Source organism: Tursiops truncatus, chromosome 16 (genome assembly GCF_011762595.2).
Source record: "Tursiops truncatus isolate mTurTru1 chromosome 16, mTurTru1.mat.Y, whole genome shotgun sequence".
In the NCBI taxonomy this organism is placed as follows: Eukaryota; Metazoa; Chordata; class Mammalia; order Artiodactyla; family Delphinidae; genus Tursiops; species Tursiops truncatus.
The window spans coordinates 16,649,776-16,672,528 of record NC_047049.1 but is presented as its reverse complement, the minus strand read 5'-3'; the positions used below and the strand labels follow the sequence as shown (position 1 = coordinate 16,672,528).

Here is a 22,753-nt window from a genome sequence, read left to right as displayed (position 1 = left end):
CCTTTTTAACGTGCCGTATTTATTTTTTCCAGCCACCCCAAGAAACGGTGAGGTAACTGGGCCGAGATGATTGCCAAACACCTGCAAGACGCAGGCCCGGTGCCGTGAGCACGGAGGAGCCCGGGTAAGGCTCGCGAGCGCACAGATCAGCCGACTTTCCCGCCCCCCCGCCCCCCCCACCTCCTAAACACCTGCACAGGCCTGTCACTTGGGACGAGAGGGCCTATTAGGGCTCTTGTAATTGAGATGGGGTGAGGGAATTTACAACGGCTCCGGAGTGGGAAACAGGGAGACGGCTTAGATGACAGGAAGCCGTCTCCTACGCTCTGTGGAGCAGATTGAGAAAGGTGGCCTGGGTAGTAATGGGGTTAGCTAATTCTGATAGTGAGAAGGGAAGGAGAGGCCGTCACCATAATCACGACTAATGGATTCCAGATGGAGAAAGAGAATTGTCCTCATTAGCGTGGTTGTACACACACACACACACACACACACACACACGCACGCACACACACCCAGAGAGACCCATTCCGCCCGCATCGCAGACTTTGATAAGTACTGTCAGGTAAGAATAGCCCACACCGCAAAGGTAGATGGAGAGCCTTGTCAATTATTTCTTCCCTGTTTCCCCCTCCTTCCGTACCGTCCTTGCATATGTAATGGTTTCATTAACCTCGAGACTTCTGCAGATGAGTTGAAAACCCAGCTTACATGGCCAATTAGTTGGCAGCGCGTTCAGTACAGAGTATGGAAGTACCTTTCTCTTCCCCTCAAATACTGCCTGACTTTTCGGCTGTATTTCACAAGTGTTAATGTAATGTTGCTGAAAGGAAATACGGCCAAGGCAGGAAACTTTTCCCCCCTCTCTGGGATGCAGCTGCTCTTTGGGTTTGGGTTGTTAATTCAAAACACTCCCAGGTGTCTATTTCATATTATCTCTTGTTTAGGATAAAATAAAATGAAACTATCAAAACCTTTCTGTCTTGCTCGGTCCTTGGCTCAATAGCCCCACAAAGAGACCGGGGCAAGGAAGCAACTGCTCACACTTGCCTTTCCTTGGTGAGAAGTGCGGGCCTTCCGGGGGAGGCCGCGACCTCACAAAGGTCTTGTTGGAGTCCTGCTTCGGACTCCCTTCCCGCCGCTGGGCCTTTGTTCCCAGCCTTCCTTGCCAGGAGGGCCATTTCCACTCCATTTCCAACTCTCTTGCAAAGCCTCCTGTCTGAAGCTTTCCCTGAGCACCCTGGTTTTCCAGTTTGAGCATGTAGTACGTGCTCAATAAACGTTAGCTGTTATCAGTATTTCTACTTCATGAAGCAAGTGGGTTGTTCGGTGCTCATGAAATAGTGAACAGAGTGAGAACTCTCAGGTGGCTTTGCCTATGATTTGCATATATCCCAGTATGCTATTTATAGCCATGCACTTGCGTTTTATATGACGAAGCCTCCCTACCATGGACGTCTATCTTCTCTGCTGTCTGCCCTTGGCTGCTCTGCCCTCGTGCCAGAAGCAGGCACTGAGCTGAGGCTGGGGGTCCTTGCTCGAAGCCCCAGCGTTCTCCCCAGGAGAAGGGCGTGTGGCTTTTAGGAGCTAAGCTGTTAGCATGTTCACAGTGACTGCTTCTTTTTTTATCCAAAGTGACCTGTCATTTCTAGCAGCACAGGGAGAATGGCTCCTTTGGCTGACTTTATTTTCACAACTGGAATTTTGGGGGCTAGATTAGGTGGTACCAGGGACAGCAGGATTTCACTCCCTCTTAGTGAGAAATCGTCTCTTACTGAGTCCACAACAGTCTTGACTCCAGTCCCTGGTCCACTCGGGGCCTCTGATCACGGGGGTCCGCACATGTCCCCAGCACGGCCCTGGCAGACCTTGGTTTGCTATTGCTTGACAGGAAGGCGGTGGGCTCATTCTTCTTGCTTGGTGGCTTTCTGGAAAGGCCACCCCGAAAGAATCCTGTTTCCATGCTCCACATGAGCCCCTGGTTCTCTCTCGCTCTCTCTCTGAAGTCCCCAGCTTCCGTTCTGTGACACATTAAGCAAGGGGAGGGTGAGGCCGATGTGGTCACAGCCAGGCTCCATAAATGAGGGAGATTTCTGGAAGACGGGTTTCAATAGATGGCAGCCTGAACATGCTAAGTGAGATGCCCCTTTGTTACTGTTGTCATCTTCGAGGATCCTTAAAGGGATCGGTCCCTTCAGACCGATGTCTGTGCTGTTCCTTAAACTGCTCAGAGACACAGAGCGTCTGTGCTCTGGAGAAGGAAGCTTGGCGCTGTGTTTTGAGAGCACGTTTTGTGTTTTGAGCCACTTTTTCTGTAGCCTGGGGCCCAGCTGATTTTAGGTTCAGCCTAACATCTTGGCCCGAGATCCCGCGGAGAGTTTGGAGGGACTTAAAGAAACAACAATTCAGACCCAAAGTCCTTGTTTTTACAGAATTGACCTTCCATCTGTTGACAATCAAATACTGAACCTATTAAGACTGGCGGTCCCCGAGCTGGGAGAAAGGAAGGAATTTCCCAGGTTCCCTGGAGACAAAGGACCTTTTGACTACACCTGGGGGTGAAGGGTGGCCAGCCCAGGTCACACTAAGCTGGGGATCACATGAACGGGAGAGCAGCTGGGGAGATGGGGGCCGGGGGTCCCCCTACCTGAATTCTGATTTGCCAGAGAAGGGGGAGAGAGGAGGAGAACATAACAGAGAGTGATTAGCCACGAGAGACTCCAGAATTCAGATGAGTGGCCCCTCGCCTCCCTGTGCGCTGAGCCCCTGCTTTTCCACAGTCCGTGTGCCGGCCTTCCGCTCTAGACCTTCAGCTCCTCGACAGCAGGGACTGTGTCTCCCTCTTCTTCACACAATTGCATGACCTGGCCGGAAGCAGATATTCCTGGAATAGATGAGTGTAGAGCTCCACAAAGGGGGCCGCTTAAAGTGGGGCTCAGCGCCTTTGTGTGAATTAGGAAGTCACCCCCTGAAGGCAGACTCTGCCCGATGGGCGCATGGCTTCATGGGCGAAGCACCCCCTCTCCCGGCTGAGTGTGCTCGTACAAGGCACATTCTGAACAAGGACAACAGTGGCCACCCCTAGATTTAGGAACTGGGGCTGATGTCCCAAGCCCCAGCCTTTAAGGCACCCTAGTCTGTGCTGGGCTGGTGGGCGGTGGTCTCTTGGGGAAGCAGGACATGGCCAGGAGGCAACGTCCTCTCCCAGGTGGCAGTGCCCCCCACACCTTAAGGTCTGCGTGCAGGTCTGCTTGTCCAGCCTCTCCTTCTAGGGCTTCCCCTCTGTCCTGCCCCTTTACGCTGTCCTCTGAGGTCCCCATCGGGGCTCTCTATGATGTCTCTTCAGTTAGAGAGCTCACAGTAGTCTTTTGGTTCACACAGACCTGGGTTGGAATTGTGGTTCACCCCTCACCCACTGTCAGCCCCTGGGAAGATGTTTTAATCTCGCAGAAGCAAAGTTGCCTCGGCCACGCAATGGGGATGTGGTGAGGTTCTGCAGCACAGGGTTAGACATAGACGTCCTTTCTGAAATCTTGATTAGTCTGTACCAGAGGAGATGGTGGTCCCTGGAACCCACGGTGAGGGGTTCCCGCATGACCGTTTCTGTAGGTTCCATTTCTCAGGGTGGCCTTTATAGCAATCCTTTTGGAACAAAATCCCTAGTGTGCTTCCTGAGAACTTGAGTCATTTGCCCTCGACAGATCTCTCTGGTGGATGGGACAGGGTGCTCCCCAAACTTGAGCAGGCTCCTGGAACCAGATGTGGCCACGGGAGTGGGAGTGGCTAGCCAGCTGGTCCTGTTGAGGTTGGGTCCCTGCCCACGGATCTTGGTCTACCCAGCCCAGTGATCTTTGTATTATGTTAGGAAGACTAGAGTTAGCTGATTTCACAAAAGGAAGTGAGTTGAAATTTACAGTGAAGATATTGGCTCTACATGAAGGAAACCTTAACTCATAGTCATGCTGAGCCCAATACGTCCTTAGGAAGCATGTAGTCCTTCCCCCTTTGCTTTGCAAATGAGAAAACAGGACCAGAGGGGTTAAGGAGCTTGTTCAAGGCCCAGTATACCTTCTGTTACATCTGAGGGTCTCCCTTGACTGCGAGGTTATTTAAACTCTAAACTTGCCCAGCTGTGGGAGTGTGTTCTAGGAATTGTTGGAAATTCCATAGCAACCAGTGTCTGAGATTCCTGAGGAGCTGGCATGCAGGAGAGCCCTGCCCAGCCCAGCCTCTCTCTCGTGACCACATTTATCTCCCACTCTTCCCCCTGCTTCTAGACCATCTCCAGTCTTCACATACAAAGACACCACTTTCATTCTTCTTTCTAGGTGCTTGCTCAAGAGAGCACAGAGCTGGGACACTGGGCACAAAGGGACCCAGCGTTGACTGGAGGCCCACCGTGTCGTGGGCGTCACCCTGGACTCCTCATACACATAAGCGTTCTCATTTACCTCCCGCAAGAACTCCAAGGTCGTTTGAGAATTGTAATGGATGGTTATTGAATGAATGATTGAATGGATGACTAACTGTTAATTATACTTCTTCCTCTTTAGTTACCTACACATGGGCCCTATCTTTTGCATCACCCTGAAGAATCTTTGTTCTTTTGCCACTGCTCTGTTTTCTTATCCCTATGGTGCCCATTCAGAATGACCCGTAACTGTGAGGGTCCACTGAAAGAACTGCATTCATTTCCCTGTCAACTCAAAGGAAGTAAAAAACCCAAAGCTCAGAGTACAAAGAATAGATTTTGTGAATTTCTCAATCCAAGCCCACAACCCTAGCGTATAAACAGTAATCTGTATATTTATGTTCTTAGCTTTCCGGAGAGACTGTGGGACAGGGAATGTGCGATTCTTGTTCCTTCTTCATGGGAGTCACATTCTTGTCAAGCGTGCAAATGGAAAATGCTCCTCTACTCCAGTGACAAAGTAGAATAACATGCCGTGTCGGGGTAAGAATTTGTTTCTGTTTCTTTCTTGGCCGGCTCGTTGTGTGATTTCGCCCAGGCACTGAGTGACCCTTCCTGTTTCAGTTTATTCAGCTGTAAAATGGGGCTATACTATCTGCTTAGTTGGCTTCTAGGCTAGGGTCTTTAAAGGATTGGCCTGTTTCGGCGGACCTTGTACGGTGCCCTGGGAACGTGTGCAGGGGAGAAAGGTAAGTTGACAAGCTTCAGTGCTCGTCTTCTCCGATGCCAACTTCATACCTGATCTTCCATTTCCTGACTCGGCTTCTCAGGGAGCACACTAGGGATTTCCTTCCACAAGGCTCCCTGAAGAGGCCCACCCCGAGACATGGATCTCCCATTTCTTCACTTGCAAAATGGAAATAAGAACAGCCCCTAGCCTACTTCCCTTTGGCTGTAGAAAATGGAATGAGTTGGTAGATAGGGAAGTGCTTTGATAAGATGAAGTCTTACTCGGACCAAGTTAGTTAGAATGACAATCACGTCCGTCGCTCATTCTGCTCCAGTTTCTTTAGTTTGTAAGTCAGTTGAAAATGAAAGTTTTGTGGTTCTGTTTGTCTGGTTTATATTTCGTGATTTATTTCTCAGTTTGGCACGGGCAGACAGTTCAGGAGCATGCAACTATTTTAAACAAATCTTATCTCCCAAAGCCCTCGTCTCTGGCAGTTTGAAATGTTGGTCCAAGTTCACCTACAGCAAGAGCATTCAGTGACGTCAGAGGGAAGAGAACCTTTTCCTCAAGGTGGGCCTAGGGTACAAGAAGGAAAGGGAGACAAAGGAGAGGAGGAGGATAGTGCCAAGTATTGTAGCTTGTCCGTGGAGTCAGGCCAGGGATGAATGAATCATGACATGCTGGAGAAAAACAAACAAACAGACGAACCCCACACCAAACAAAGGGGCCTGTCTTTCATTTGACAGTCAATCAAATGGCAGAGAAACATTGGGCCTCCTTAGGCGAGAAAGCCAAATATTTCATCTGGTCAGGTCTGCAGCGAGTCAAGGGGAGGAGGCAGCGTAATGACCACGCTTGTCCGTGACCATTTGGCTTGTAGCGATTGGCAGAGCCTAGGACCGTGGGGAGAAAGAGCTCGGGGATGAGCGGGGAGCCACACGCACGGCCCCGTGCTCCGTGCAGTGTAAACAGCCGGGACATCTGGGTGCCTCATGTTCTTGCACCTTAGAGCGGGGGAGAGACGAGGCCTCTGAAAGATGAGCTAAGCCCGGGAAGTGAGTTGGAAGGAGCAGCAGATGATGAAAATGTTTAGATAGTGCAGTGTCTCCTCCAGCAGGGGAAACAGGGCTGGACGGGTTGGAGATCTCCACAGACGTGAGGTTTGCATTCTTCCTAAGGCAGCGTGCTCTGGCTCCATTCACTCTCCGGTGATGGCGGGGTTGAGTGTCAGGGGTGGCAGTAACAGCAGTAGCCACATGTGGGGAGTCTGTTGCTGCTTGGAGGAGCCATTTGACCAAGGCAGACAAAGTGAATGATGGTTATTGTTTCTGTCTGCTGAGCACACATGCTTTTTCCTCCTGTCTCTTTGATAACACAAACTGCCTTCTGTGCCATTGAGTCTGCAGCAGTCCTAATACGGCCTCTTCCTGGCCACATGATTGGTTAAGGAATTAGCATATGGCCCAAGCATGGCCAATTGGAGTCCTTCCCTGAGACTGGTCTATGGATGCTGGGAGAAGGAAACTGGCCCTCCTTCTGGTGGGATAGCTGAGCTTTGACACTGTAGTTTTGGAGTCTTGGGAGTATCTTTCCTACTTCGTGGAGAAATCCTGTCCACTGCAGGAAAGAACTGATCAACGTACAGAGAGAAGCAGAGCTGAGAAATGGAGAAAGAGCCTAATGACATCATTTGAGACCCTGGATCCAATCATGATTGAGGCCAGATGCACCCTTACGTTTCCAGTTAAATGAGCCAAAACATTCATTTTGTTTGTGTAAAGCTAACTTGAGCTGGGTTTCTGTCACCTGAACCTGGATAGTCTGGAGGACAGTGTAGGGGTGGGGTCGGGGTAAAGGCAGAATTGGGCAAGTGAGAGATCAAGAGAAATAGGAAAGGAAGCAGAGGGGAGGAAACATGATCCGATGGCTCTCTTAGGGAGCTGGGAACCTGCTCTGGTTTTCTGAGGCTACGTGAAGCCTGGCTTCTGAGAAAGAACACTCACTGTAAAAGGCAGATCTGTTCTCGTTGGGGAATCAGCCCCATGGCTCCCGGAATGTGAGGGTCCACATATGTTCAGGCCACTCCAGGGCCAGCCAAAAGAGACCCATCAGTAATGTCATTAGATATGATGCTGAAGTTAAGCTTGGGAGTCAGACAGACTTTGATTTCTGACTTCAGTCCTTACTAGCAGAATGGCCTTGGGCTCTCTATCCTCAGTTTCTTTGCCTCTAAAATGGGGCTAATAATTATATCCATCTCCAAGAATTGTTGTAAGGGTCCCATCAGCCAACGTATGTGAAGAACTGTGTTCTACGACCAGCCCATGGGAAACACCCAGTAGTAATGGCTATTCAGTTTCTCATCAGCGGGCAATGGCGAAGTAGGTGGTAGGGCACCCGCACTATAGATGAAAACTGAGTGACTTAAAGTATGAAGGTGGTTTAGAATGTGGGAGAACCACATTAGTACACCACCAAGGTTTTCTTAAGTGACATACACTTCAACAAAAAGTTAAATTTTTTAAAAAAGGGAGTTAGAGAGTACATACTCAAAATAATTGAAAGCAGGAACACGAAGAGATATTTGTACACCTGTGTTCACAGCAGCATTATTCACAACAGCGAAAAGGTGGAACCATCCACAGAAGAATGGATAAACACAGTGTGTCTAGGCAGCCCTCCGTACCAACCAACCGAAGATCGAAACTATTCGAAAAAAAATTCCAGAAAGTTCCAAAAAGCGAAACTTGAATTTGCCACGTGCCTGCAACTACTTATATAGCATTTACGTTGTATTTACAACTATTTACATACATTTACATTGTATTGAGTGTTATAAGTAATCTCGAGATGATTTAAAGTATGCGGGAGGACGTGTATAGGTTACCTACAAACACTACGCGATTTTTATAAAAGACTTCAGCATCTTTGGATTTTGTATCTTTGGGGCTATTGGAACCAATCCCTCACAGATACTGAGGGCGACTGGATCGGTAGATAGGTGGGTAGATAGATAGATAGAGATTATTAAAAAGGAAGGAAATGCGGACATATGCAGCAACATGGATGAATCTTGAAGACACAATGCTAAGTGAAATAAGCCAGTCATAAAAGGACAAATACTGTCTGATTCCACTCATATGAGGTATTAGAGTAATTAAATTCATAGAGACAGGAAGTAGAATGGTTGTTGCCAGGGTCTTGGAGGAGGGGGAATTGGAGTTAGGATTTAAGAGGTACAGAGTTTCAGTTTTGCAAGATGAGAAAAGTTCTGTGATGGTTGGTGGTGATGGTTGCACAGCTATGTGAATGTACTTAATGCCACCGAACTGTAAAAAATGGTTAAAATGGTAAATTTTATGTTGTATTTATTTTACCACAGTTTACAAAAGAAAGAGTCGTGTCTGGTAAGAATGCATTTTCATTTTAGCCAAAGTATCAATATATAAATTTTGTATATGTGTGTTGATCGAAGGAAAAAGGAAGGATGACGACTACATACCAAATGGTTTACAGTGCTTCTTTCTCTGTGGGGTTCAGTGGGACAGGAGGGGTCGGGTTACTTTAGACACTGTAGTACAATCTAAATTACTACAATGATCAAATGTTATTCTTGCCATTTCAATGGGTAATATTAAATTGTAACCATTGGCATTATACTTTTACACTTTGAAAGTGCCTTTGTGGAATATATCAATATAATGGCTCAGCCATTTTAGAGAACAGTTTGGCAGCCCCTCAAAGGATTAAACATAGAGTTACCATATAATCCAGCAGTTTTACTCCTAGTTACATAGTGGAAACACATAACCACTCAAAAACTTGTGCATGAATGTTCATAGCAGCATGATTCATAATAGCCTCAAAGTGGAAACGATCCAAATGTCCCTCAACAGATGAATGGATAAACCAGTGATACATCCACAGAATGGAATATCATTCAGCAATAAAAAAGAAGGAAGTGCAGATACGTGCTACAATGTGGATGAAACTTGCAAACATTACACTAAATGGAAGAAGCCTGACACCAAAGACCACATGTTGTAGGATTCCATTTTTATGAAATGTCCAGAATTGATAAATCTATAGTTATTGAACATAGATTAGGACTGGAGGTGACAGAGAAGGGGTGTGGGCTCTTAAAAATTCCAGTAATAAAAATGTCCAAAAGTTGACTCAGGTGGTGGGTGCAGAGCTCTGTCAATATTCTAATAAGCCATTGAGTTGTTCACTTTAAAAGGGCGAACTGTGTGGTATGTGAATTATCTCTCAATGAAGCTATTATACAAGAAAACAAAACAGAAAACAAAGTCTCTTTGTAAGTCATACAATTAGTTATTTACACTAAGTTTGGGAGGAAGATATTACATGAAGAAACAGACCTGGAAAGTTAACTTAGATCTCTCGAGGAGGAGAGGAATTACCAAAGCCCGGCTGGACTTACTTTTTTTGTAATCCCCACCAATAAAATGTTCCACAAAAGACAAGATCAAAAGGACACGAAAGAAAGCAACCCAGATGTTCCTCAACTAAGGAATACACCAACAAACTATGATCTGTCCACACAGTGGAATACTACTCAGCAATCAAAAGAAACAACCCGCTGGTAGGTACAACCTGGATGAATCTCAAATGCATTACGCTCAGTGAAAGAAGCCCTACTCAGAAGGCTACGCGCCATGTGATTTCACTTATATGACATTCTGGAAGAGGCAAAACCATAGAGACGGAAAACAGACCAGGGGCTTGATTTTCAAAGGCTCTCAGGGGGACTTTCTGCAATGATGAAAACGTTCTATATCTTGATAATTATAATGACTACCTAGTGGTATGCATTTATTAAAACTCACAGAACTGTACACTAAAAATGGTTGAGTTTTACCGTGTGTAAATTGTAACTTAAAAAATGGGGTGGGGGGAAAGGACATGAAGAATGCATTTGGATATTCAGGTGGGTGGACAGGCACTGAGAAGAGGCATCTGGCCAAGGAACGGGGGCTGTCACCATCCAGTGACCCTCGTATGACCCATAGACCACCTTGGGCTTCCCTGTCCTTTGGAGATCCAGGGCTGCAAATCCTCAAAACCTGTGAGGTGATGTCTGCTCCCTCACCTCCAGCATCTGCACACATGTGGTCTTTTTGCCCCACATCCACCTGCAATGGTCTCTTCAGTGGTTTGCCCTAAATCCACCCGCACCAGGCATCCAGGGCTTGGCTGACTTCATGGCAGATGAGGAGAAAGCCTGGGACCGTGCCATCCAGCTGCCATCTTTGTCTACGTCCTCTTCTATTTCTGCCCCATTCCCTCCACCTGCTTTGCTCCTGGGAGCTCTGTATTCTTTCCCCTTTGTTATAAAGAGCAGTTGGGCTCTTCCCAGCTCCTTTCCATAGAAGCTCTCCAAACTCAGGTCCTCAGCAGAACCAGGGACTTCTTTTCATTAAGAATCTCTTTGGAATTACAAATAGCAACTGTTTCCCCTATTAGCCCTGATATTTGGGACCCAGATATCAGCGGGGATGGGCATGGCCCTTGCAGCTCTGAGCTCTAGTCCGCGCAAAAGCATGCAGAAAGGACACAGCCCTCGTTCCGGCCTCTGCCTGCTGCTGGGGCTGCTTCCATAGACATGGCGCTATCGGTCCGTGTACCTCCATGTACGCAGCCTCGATGATTGTCACTTCCCAATGTACTGAAAGGAAGGTCCCAACACAGGCTCTGTGACACTCCAGTGTTCTCCTACCTTGAAAAGGCTGCCTTTAAAATTCATTACAGGGCTTCCGTGGTGGCGCGGTGGTTGAGAGTCCACCTGCCGATGCAGGGGATGCGGGTTCGTGCCCCACTCTGGGAAGATCCCACGTGCCGCGGAGCGGTTGGGCCCGTGAGCCATGGCCGCTGAGCCTGCGCGTCCGGAGCCTGTGCCCCGCAACGGGAGAGGCCACAACAGCGAGAGGCCCGCGTACTGCAAAAAAACAAAAACAAACAAACAAAAAATTCATTACAGCAGTTTGTACTTGGTATTTCCTCTTGTCCATGCTTTCCTTTATGCTCACCCCCCAACCCCCGACTTCCTCCCTTTGTTGTCTCTGTCAGAAAACAGGCCCTGATTGTTTCAGGCCCAGCGCTTCAGCCAGAGCCGCTCCAGCCAGGGCCCATTACTGGGCTAATTAACAGCCGCGCTGCAAGATTTCCAAGGTCCTCCCCGGGGAGGGCTGGCCTGCTCCCCATAGAGGCTGCGCTCTCTGGCCTGCTCTGTGGGTGATGCCACAGCCCCGCAAGCCTGGGCCTTCTTCCCGCTCCGAGCCCTTTCCCCTTGTCTCTCGGTGAGCATGAAACAATTTCCTCTTTTCACGGGGCGTCGATGGCAGGCAGATTAATGAACGTGAGCCCAGCCCAGAGGCCAGCCTGCCAAAAATGTTCGCAGTGCATTCAGCGGTCCCCATGCTGGGCTGCACGAGGGACATTCCTGGGAAACCAAAGACGCGGGGCCGTGCAGTCAAGTCCCTGGCAGCGGCTGCAGCTCTGATCTGACCCGGAGTTCCACTGCGGAAACGATCTTCCACCTTCTGCGCCTCCTTCACCCCCGTCCAACCACCCTCCCACAGCCCCTGCAAGCATCCTACCCCCCTCCAGCAGCCAGCTCTGAGGCTCTCTGATGCTTTGAGAAATAAAGAACCAGCCGCAGCCAGTGGCCCATGCCATAAACACCGAGGGGCTAGCGGGGTCCCTATAAGACTCAGGCATGGGGCGGTGACAGACGGGAGCTCTCCTTAGCAGCGCGCCGTCGGGCCCACCAATGCCACGTGGTCTGTGATAAAGCCACAGATCCTGGGCAGAGCTAGCTGGGGGTTTGTAGGAGGCTGTCTCTTTTCTTCCCTTCAGAGGAGTTCTTAACAAACTGGTGTGTAGGACTCACTCCTCAAAATGGGAAACAGATGGAGCTAGCTAGTGTGGGCCTCAGGAATATTTGCTTTGGAAACACCCAGCACGACGAGTCTATGAAAAAACTTCTCTGCAGCTGGGGTCCCGCAGTGCCCAGCCAGGTGTCCAGGGAGCCATTTTCTCCCTTAAGGGGAGCTGCCAGCTCGGGGGCTTCCCTGGATGGCTTTGCAGCCCTGACCATGGTATCAGCAGCAGAACCTGATCCTGTGAGCCATACTTCTCGATGCAGCGGAATTGCTCCTCCCCATTTTTGGGGTAAACTCCTCTCCCCCAAGGTTGATTTCTATGCCGAGCTCTCATGAGTCGGCTATCTCACTGGCAGGATTCCCAGCTTCTTGGGATGGGTGCTTTTCTGTGTAGACACCTGTGGCTGAGTTGTCCAGCTTAGATGGTCAGCTCCAGGGGGACAGTTAGCTGAGGCCCAGCATAGCCATAGCTGGGTGTTTACAAAAGGTAGTGGGATGCATTTACTTCCAAAAGCATTTTGATCACGCAGTCATATATGTATGTGACACACACACGCACATACACAAGCACCCCAACATAAACACACACTTCACAGATTTCCATTATATCTTTGCCATATCGATGTTCCTTAGCTAACATGTATTTTGACTTTTTAGAATCACGTAACTGTTTTCAGTAGGAAAACAGCCAACCTCCCTCCCAATCAGATTGTCTTATTTAGTGCTTTTCATTTGGAATTCTTCTTTAATATCAATATTACCATACCTACTCTATTTTTATTAGCGTTTGATTAGTTTATCTTTTATCATTCTTTTCATTTTAAACCTCTTGTTGTCATTTTGTTTCTAGTTTGAATTGTGGGTAGCATCAAGCTAGATTTAAAAAATCTGAAAGTATTAGACTTCCCAAAAAATAATTTTATCCATTCACATTTATTGTGATCATGGATATGTTTAGGCTTTTTTTCCTGACACTTTATTTTATGTTTTCTACTGGCTGTAAATTCTTGATGTTTCTTATTTTCTTTTTTAATATATTAAAATAGAATTTTTGAGTTTTGGTTCAACTTTTTTTTCCCTAAAGTGTGGAAATTATGTATACTATTTCTTATCTTCTGGGGTAGGAATGACAGTGCACTGTGAGGCAGGAGATGGGGCTCTATTCTTAGCTTGGTCATGAACTCATTGTTTGACTTGGGTAAGTTACTTCTTTTTGAACTTCAGGTGCCTCCCCCATAATAAGACAGTTGGATGAAATGATTTCAAAGGCCTTATCCCTGCAGTGTTAATATGTAGGATTTGGTGGTCGATTGAGGTCTAGAACTTCCTAGGTCTGTCCAGGGAATGTGCACCTTCAAAACGGGAGGGACCATTTCTACCGCCAGGCTTCAGTGAAGCATCTGGCTATCAGGTGAACTCAAAGTTGAACCTCGTTGGCACAGCTCATCTTTTCAGGGGAAAGTCAGGCTCAGCTCTTCCCGCTTCTGGGATGATCATGAGTGGGATGTTTCTAACTCAGCAGTGCCTGTGTAAAAATTCTCACTCTTGAGCATATTTTATTGTGTGATAGAAATAGTTATTGCCCGCCACTTACAATGTGCTCCCACGTATTTTCTTGCAGTTAGGTAGGTCATGGGACTCAGCCTTGCCAATGGACTGTGAGCCAACGTGATTTCACATTGTGAAAAGTGTTTTACTTTTAGGTCAAAGCATTTAAGAGCTAGTACCTGATCCCCTAGCTCCCTCTTCTCCTGCTGCAGTGACCAAGGAGACATACAGATGGTGCAGCCCCTCAGCGTAAGTCCCTGAGTGACTGTGTGAACCAGAGGTCTCCGCTGACCTCCTTTGGACACGTAGCATTAGCAGGATAGAAACTTATGTTAAGCCACCCGGATTTTTTTTTTAGCCACAGGTAACCTAGCCCACTGTAACTAATACAAAATATACTGAGGCCATTATTAAGCACATGCATTTTCTGTCTTTTCAACTTGGATATGAGGGTTTGAGGACAGAAGATGGCTAAACTATGAGACTCATTCCTCTTACCCTGGCACTGGTGGCTTAAGTTGCCAGAACCTAGTCACATGTACGTAAAGTCCCCCACCTTGGAAACCTCAGAATTGTTCAGAGCATTAGCCCAGGGCACTTCTCCTTTGGTTCTCCAGAATCTTCACTCAGCTTCTATCGCACATGGAGTCAAGTTCACAGTCCCTGATGTGGTCACTGTGCCCCGTGTGGCCTGGCCCTGCCTTCCGCTCCAGATCATCGCTCACTGCTGTCTCCCACACTTGCTTTGCTCCACCACACTTGTCCTCTCTCGGTTCCTCACACATGCCTGCCTCAGGACATTTGCAAAAGCTGTTCCCTGTGCCTACAATGCTGGATCCACAAGCGTAACTCCTAAGCATCTTTCAGGTTTTAGCTTTCTTAGGGGATTTTTTTTTATGACCTCCCCAGGCTAGGTTATATGCTCCCACAGCATGCTCTGTTCCATGCCACCCTCATGGCATATCTCAGTTGTAATGAAATAATGAGTTGTGCAATCATTTGCTTAATGTCTGTCTCCCCGTTAGACTCTAAATTTTCAGGGTGCAGGGATGATGTTTATCCAGTGCCTGGGACAATTTCTGGCCCACAGGGGGCACAGAAGCATGAAGTATGACTAACGATGATGAATGAATGAATGGTCATTCTCAGCATCTGGAGCAATTATCCCCAGACTTTAGTGTACATCGGAATCACCCAATGGGCTTTAAAAAATATTTATTTTTAAATTGTGGTAAAATACACATCAAATAAAATTTGCCATCTTAACCGTATTTAAGTGTACAGGTCGGTGGCATTAAGTACGTTCACATTGTCGTACAAACATCACCACCATCCATCCACAGAACATTTTTCATCTTGCAAAACTGAAACTCCACAAACAGTAAGTCCCCATTTTCCCCTCCCCCAGCTCCTGGCCACCACCATTCTACTTTTTGTCACTATGAATTTGCCTGCTCCTAAAGAGTTTTCTAAAACACAAATTTCTGGGCCTGACTCACAAAATTTCAGACCGGGGCCTGAGAATATGCATTTCTACCAAGTTCCCAGGTAATGCTGACTCTGCAGGCTCAGAGACCGCACTTTGGGAACATGGCACTGGAGGACCCCAAAGTTGATACCACCTCCTAAGTTGTGTCACGTCTCCTGCAGCCCCTGCACACATTAGGAGTTCAGAAAATGCTGGTGACAGATGGGTTGATTACACCCAACTGCCTGTGGAAGAAGTGAGTCCTTTTGGTTAAGGCAGAGGATCTCAACCCTGATCATTATATTCATCTGGGGAGATGTTTGCAAAATCACATATGCCTGGGTCCCACCGTAGACAAATGTACTAGAACTTCAGAGTGGGGGACCTGGGCATTAGTATTGGTTGACACTTCCCAGGTGATTCTCTCTGTGAAGCCGGAGTTGAGAACCACTGGGTTAAGGGAAAAAGCAGAGGGAGGAAGATCAGAAGAGGCATTTGGAAATCAAAAATACAAACACCTCCAGGGATGGGCACCCCTTGGTTTCTGCAGAAACACCTTTGTGACCTCAGCATAGAAATGATTCTTTGCCCAACTCCCTAGGGGGAGGAAAGACACACCTTCCGAGTGCAAAACCAGTTCTCTGGGGACCAGTAATGCTCTTCTCAGAGAACCAGAGTTACAGGAAGAGATTTCGACACAGGAGCTGACCTCTTCCTAGCCGCTTCCTCTTGAGCTATTATTTCTGGACATCACCTCATATTTCCACGTGTGTACACAGGTATCTTCAGGTGTACGCTGTAGCTTTCTATCTCTGCTCAAATTCACAAGCATCACCTTGGAGTTTTAAAAATGTATCTATTGATGTGAAGTAGGGAAACCCTTGATTAACATGTAGCCCACGGGGCCAAATGAAACCTGGGTAGGGCTTCATTCTGCAAAGGACTCTACTTACTAAGTCTTCCTACTCTGGACACTGAATGCTGGCAGCATTAGTGTGGTCCACAGACCGGTGTCAGCCAGGAACGGGTACCATTCTACAATGAGATGGATACAGAATCTGAAACTAAATATTTAGAAATTTCTATGGCAACCCAACAATATGCAGTCCCAGTGTGTGATCAGCAGACTTTTCTTTGGTGAACAGGGGATTGACCAATTTAGGTCAATTGTTGACCTGCGTGGCGTGTTGCCTGTGGCTGAGCTGTGGACAAGTGCTGCGTGGTTGGGACACGTGTCAGTCTGCAATTAAACTCAGCTGATCTTTCCCATTTATATATCGTAACCAGGATGCATGGTCTTTTGTTGTGAGTTTCTTTGGCATTTCCTTAATGACTGTTGAAGTTGAGTTCCTTTGCTTATGTTTATTGGCCTTTGGTGTATCCATATTTTTTTAAGTGATTGTTCAAGTGTTTTGCCCATTTTTCTATTGGATTTTCAGTCTTTTGCTTATTGAAGAGTAGGAGTTACTTTAATATTCTGAATATAATTCTTTTGTTGGATGTATGTTGATGGAAAAAAAAATTTTTAAAGGTCCTTCACCCAGATAACTTGAGAAGCAAGACCATGAGGATTAACCCTGTGGTCCTATCCATGATAATGTATGGCAGATTTCTTTCCAAAGGTCAGAGAGAGGAGTTAGGAATTTACACTTGATATCTTCACTCAGGACTATTAAGGAATAAGATGCCCAATTCAAGCTAGTTCAAGCAAGAAAAGGAATATATCAACTGACAGAACTGTGATAGATTCATGTGTGGCTTGATCCAGATGTTCTCTATGTTGGCTTTATTTTCTGGCAGACTCTCTTTCTGTTGGAGAGAATGGATCCCAGAAACTCCAGACTTACATGATTCTTGTCTCAGTTTGAGAGATACCCTCTGTTTCCCAGTGTTTATATAAATTTCCCCAAAGGACTTTGATGGGCCATACTTGGGTTATAAGCCTACCAAGGGACCAGTGTGAGTTCTAGACCACCCCATAGCAGAGGACACAGAATCCTGAGCCTGAGATCCCTACCAGAAAATGCATGGATTAAAAGAAGGTCAGTAGCCAAAGGGAAGGGATGCAGAGTGGACTCACAAGTAATAGGTGTCCACTACTTCAGCTAGGAGGGCAAAGAGTGGAAAGCTTTTGAGTGAGGCTTAGTGGTGTGTATGTGGTGGCAGAGGAAGAGGGAGGTGTAAAATGGTTGTTGCTGTGCTGGAGAAAGTTGTATCTGACATTACTGCATGGTAGGGAGCAGCAACTGACTAGTGTCAAGGAGGGATATTAGGTGGCTATACTTTTAGATATATGATTCTCTCTTCATGGCTATCTAATTCATTTATTCATCCACTTATTCATGCAACAAATATCTGTTGAACACTAATTCTTTTGCCAAACTTTCCTACGTAATTATTACTGTAATACACGAGACAGATGTAATCCCTGACTTCATAGAGCTAATAGTTCAGTCATAAACTTCTCAAAAGTGTTCTTTTCTAAAAAAGATAATGCAGCCTTGTTCCTATGACAGGATACTGAGCAAAACAAGTGAGTTGGGCCATACTAAGAATTCAGAGATCAGCAGCTTTTATCATGAGTAATATTTTCCACCAGAGACTAAGGATGAGGTAATCCCTGCTCATAGGTAAGGAATTTATCTCTGAGCTTCCTGGCAGCTAAGGCAAAAAGGAAAATCTGTTTAATGACCTCACTGTCATTGATGCCAATTCATTTTGGAAAGACAAACCTTTTCCTGGGTCCAAGTACTTGGAGGAATTTATTAAATAGACCCATATATAAAATATATTGAGTAACATCATAAAATCATTATCTCCTAACGTGACAAAATGACCAGGGGTCCCACACAAGTATTTCAGACAGCAGCATTTGGTGTCTACCTGCCTCAGATTTCTCCCCAGATCAGCTTCAAACAACATGGAATCAGAATGACACCACATTCCTGGGGAGGAAATGCTTTTAGGAAAGCCTTTTCTAACTTCTTCAAATAGAGGTTTGGTTTTTCTTTCTATTGTTTCTATGTCCTATTCTATATACCTTTGGCTCACCTTGCTTATCTGTATGACCCCAAGTTCTGATTATTTATTAACATACCTATTCTCCTTATGTTCCCTCCCCACTAGATTTCAGTTCTTAAGGCAGGTCCCATACCTTTAAAAATTCTGTGTTCCTGGTATCTATCACTGTGTCTGTGTAAGAGAGTGAGTGTAATGGGAATGGGAGGAAGGAATAAAGGAAGGAAGGAAGGGAGGGAGGGAGGGAGGGAGTGGTGGGGAGGGAGTGAGGGAGGGAGGAAGAAGTGAGAGGGAAAAAGGAAGAGACAGGAGAAGGTGTCTCTTCAAGGATGGGAGAGAAGGGAAACCTATCAGAAAGGTCCCATATCTGGGCTGAAAGAGGCCAATTTGGTCTAATCAAGTGTAGGCAGTGAGTAATGCAAGGGAACTTGTGGGAAAGCCATTTAGGGATGTGTGAGGAGTCAATGAAAAGAATAAATGAAAAATTGCTTCATTTTAAGAAGACTTTAAGAACTTAGCATGTTCCCCAAAAAAAGAAAAAAAACAATACCTAATGGAGATTTCCGTTAGTCAATTATGAGGAAGATGAGAAAGTCCTATTTGTACCCACGACATCTTTCTATTGCTCCCAAGAGTTGTGGTGGCCCTGGGGGTCGCGGCTCAGGGCCAGGGAAGCCCAGGCCTGTGGGAGTGGCTGCGTCCGTCTTGTCACCAGGCTTGGACAGCGTGCTTTAGGGTGGGGGCGATGAGCACCGCGGCTTCACGTACAACCAGAGCCATCGTATGTCCCAGGCACGCTCTAATTTTGGTAGTCCCTTCCATCATGTCAAAGATATTAAAAGCACCCACGTTACAGCAACATTTATTTTTCACTCTAAAAAACTTCGAAGGATTTTTATGATTTTGCTTTGGAAACGATATGACTCCAAGTAACTCATTTATTTTGTAATTAGTCATGGTTTCTCAGGTTTCACAGCTAATTGTGCACAGCAAAGCAAGGAAACCTAACCTCAAATTGTATTCAAATGCTGTAAAACTTTAATGCATACTAAATTTAACACATAATGACATTCGTATACATTAATTAAGCATTTGCTTGTTTTTACTTTGCACTTCTCATTTAGCATTTTGGAACCAAAGATATTTCAAATCTCAAGCATCTTTGTGAGCCCTTGCAAAGAGTGCAGGCCATGGCCCAGTGCCTAGAATGCCCCATGGCCTCACATATGCAGGGCTGGACAAACATCTCTTCAGATGTCAGAGATTTGATGTGGAAAGAAGGGCACGTTCCTTATGCTTTGAATTCAGGTCTCACTAATGCTTTCCTATCAGTTCAGGGCCTCATTAATCAGGAGTGGTAAGCTTTTCAGCCACTGTCTTGTTATAAAAGAGTTCCACCGTGGGGACAGCAGACTTAGCATTATAGACCCGAGTTTGCATCCTGGCTGTGCTCCATGTAACTGTGTAGCATCAAAGAGTTATTCCAATTCTCAGGGACTTTGTTTCCTCATCTGTGGAATGGGGCCCATGCTATCAATCCATCATCATTCCTGGGGTTGAGTTTCAAATGAGATAATCTACAAGAACATTTTTTATTGAAAAACATCAGATATTATGACAGCTTAGGACGGTTGTTCTCATCCCTGCCTACACTTTAGAGTCACCCCAGGAGCTTTTAACAAGTACTAAAGCCTTTGTCCCACCCGAGACCAATTAAATCAGGACTGCTGGGGAATGAGAGCAATGGTACTTTTATAAAGGCAACCCCTTCTGGTGATTCTAGAGTGCAGCTGATGTGGAGGACAGAGATGCCCAGAGAGGACAGCTGTGTCCACAGCTGGGAGCAGCAAGCAGGTCGGCGGCACCTTCCAAATTTCAGTGGCAGCGGCAGCCGTGCCCTAACCAGACTTGTTCTGTGGCATGACTTTGGCTTGTTCTGGTTGCCCAGCCTCTTGGCAGTTGGTTCTCTGAACATGGCAGAGGCTCTTAGGGCTCACACATACACGTGCTGTCCTGGCACACAGAGCCAGGCTTTGCTTCCCACGCTTGCAGTTATATGGGGCCCTGTGGGTGCATTTGGGCCGATGGATGGGAGCAGGAGGGGGGATCCGCACTGCTTTCTCTTGGCCTTACCTGATGGGTCAGTTTCCCAGGGCCGCCATAACAAATTACCAGAAACAGTGGCTACAACAGTAGAATGTATTTTCTCACAGTTCTTGAGGACAGAGGTCTGACATCAAGATGTCAGCAGGGTTGGTTCCTTCTCGAGGTTCTGAGGGAGAATCCGTCTCAGGCCTCTTTTCTGGCTTCTGGTGGCTCCAGAAATCCTAGGCCTTCTTTGGCTTGTACTTGCATCTTTCCAGCCTCTACCTCCGTCTTTATGTGGCTTACTCCTGTGTCTCTGGGTCTTAACTCCTCCTCTTCTCTATTATAAGACACCAATCATCAGATGTAATGCCCACTCTAAATCCAGGATGATTTCATCCAAAGATCCTTAACCTAATTACATCTGCAAGAACTTATTTCCAAATAAGGTCCCATTCACAGGCACCAGGGGTTAGGACTTAGACATATCTTTTTTGGGGGGAGGGTGTCGGGGGGGGCGGGAATACTATTTAACCTAATACACCCAAAAGCAAAGCAAAACAACCCCAAAACCCCTCATTTGTCATCTTCTGACTCTCTCTCTTCCCCCAGGTGCTGGCTGAATGGAGAGTGCTATGAGGTCTTAGAGGAGGGCAGAGCCACAGGATGGAAGGAGCCTGGGTCCTTTCATGACTATTGAACTGTGGTGCATGGGAGAAACTTTCATGTACTGAGCCCCTGTGATTTCGAGTTATTTCTTACGGCAGTTAGCCCATCCTGACTGACACAGCCAGCTTTGACATCCTTCCAGTAAATTTATTTTCTGCCCAAACCAGCCTATTGAAACTAAGCTTTTATAACTTGAGACGAGGAATCCATATTATGATACTCCCCTAACTGCCCCTCGTACACGCTCCAGCTAGAGGCTGCTCACCATGAGCACAGGAAAGAACCTTGGAGACCATCTATTCCGAGTCTCCCATTTCAGCGATGAGGAAATTGAGGCTCAGAGTCAAGGTTCAGTAGTGAAGAAAGGACCCTGTCGTACACCTTGTATTAGTTTCCTAGGGCTGTCGTAATAAATTACCACAAATGTGGTGGCTTAAAACAACAAGAATTTGTTCGCAGCTCTGGAGACCAGAAGTCTGAAATCAGGGTGTTGGCAGGACCACGCTCCCTCCAGAGGCTCTAAGGGAGAGTCCTTCCTCGCCTCCTCCAGCTGCTGGTAGCTCCACGCATTCCTTGGCGTAAGGCAGCCTCACTCTAATCTGCTTCGTCTCCACAAGGCCGGCCTTCTCCCCTCTGCTTCCCCTCTTCATATTTTCTCTTCTTCTTCTAAGGACACCTGTCATTGGATGTAAGGACCACTCCAGGATGATCTCTCCTTAATATCCTTAACTTAATCATGTTTGCAAAGACCCTTTTTCCAAATTAGTTCACATTCGCCGGGACTGGGAGTTAGGACTTGGACATATATTTTGGGGCCACCATTCAACCCATTACACACCCAGATCATCTGACGTTGAGGCAGATACCCTTTCTACCATCATCGTTTTAGCACTTATTCCAATCTCTTGTTTCTCATCCATGTGCTAACCTCTCATGGCAAGGAGAACGTGAGGATGCTACAAGGATTGGACTAGACATTAACATTCACAGAGGGATAAAGGGAGGATTTGCTGTGTATCTCATATCAGGGCGCGGTGCCTGGCTTATAAGAAGCCCACGTTCCCATTGAGAAGGAGTGAGTCATGCGTTTACCGACCTCCCGCCATGCTGGTGCTGTCATATGTGTTTTCACTTGGCTCTCAAAACCAGCAGCAGGGTGGCTGCTGCTATCACCATTTTTCCACATGAGAAAATCAAGAATGAAATAGTTTGCCCAGCAGACCCTAAGTCAGCAATTTGAGTGTAAGTTTATTTGGGTAGTGATTCCACAAAGAACTGGGAAGAGATTGGAGAAGTAAGATGGTGGGGGGGGGGATGGGAAGCGGGGGACAGCAAGGAAGCCAATACGAAGTGCGATAATGGGCAAGTTACTGCTATGCACTCAGGCTTCAATTCAACTGGGGACGTCTGGGAGATGGTGTAGCGCCCACCTGAGAAGGATGAAGAAGTTGTACTAATTAACCATCAAATCCCATCTGATATCTGTCTAGGGTTATTTCCAAAGTGTTAGCTCCCTGGCTCTTCCAGCCTGACTTGCTAATGGGCAGAACAAGATCTGATGGCCAGAGAAGCCCTCAGACAAAGAATTGCAGGGGTTCGTGATAGGAAGCCACTGGGGCCAAGGGAAATGGACAGGGGCTGGGGGGATAAGTGTGGGGCACCAATGCTGTTTGCCTCCAAAGCCTTTGCTTTTTCCACCAGGGTCCCCAGTACCTTGTACCAACTGGGGGGACAGACCTGTGGCCTAATGCCCACCCCACTGCCTGTCCTGCAACCAGTTCTTACCGAAATCCTGTGCTATTTGCAAGACTTCCTGAAGCATAAAGGCTTTGAGATCAAGTCCAGAAGATTCTTCCCTTGGATGCTTCTGCAGTGTGTGTTTTTGTGTGATGGGTTCCGTGTGACCCAGTGACATGCAT

General features: G+C 46.8%; 1 long non-coding RNA gene across 1 annotated transcript in view; it reads left to right on the top strand.

Annotated features, from left to right (window-relative positions):
* The window catches only part of LOC109550689 (uncharacterized), a 100,909-nt gene that overhangs the window by 61,260 nt on the left and 16,896 nt on the right, over positions 1 to 22,753 (top strand). The window contains exons 4-5 of the long non-coding RNA XR_004522523.2: positions 33 to 124; positions 4,820 to 4,954. This is a non-coding gene — a long non-coding RNA (uncharacterized lncRNA). The remainder of the gene's footprint in view (positions 1 to 32; positions 125 to 4,819; positions 4,955 to 22,753) is intronic.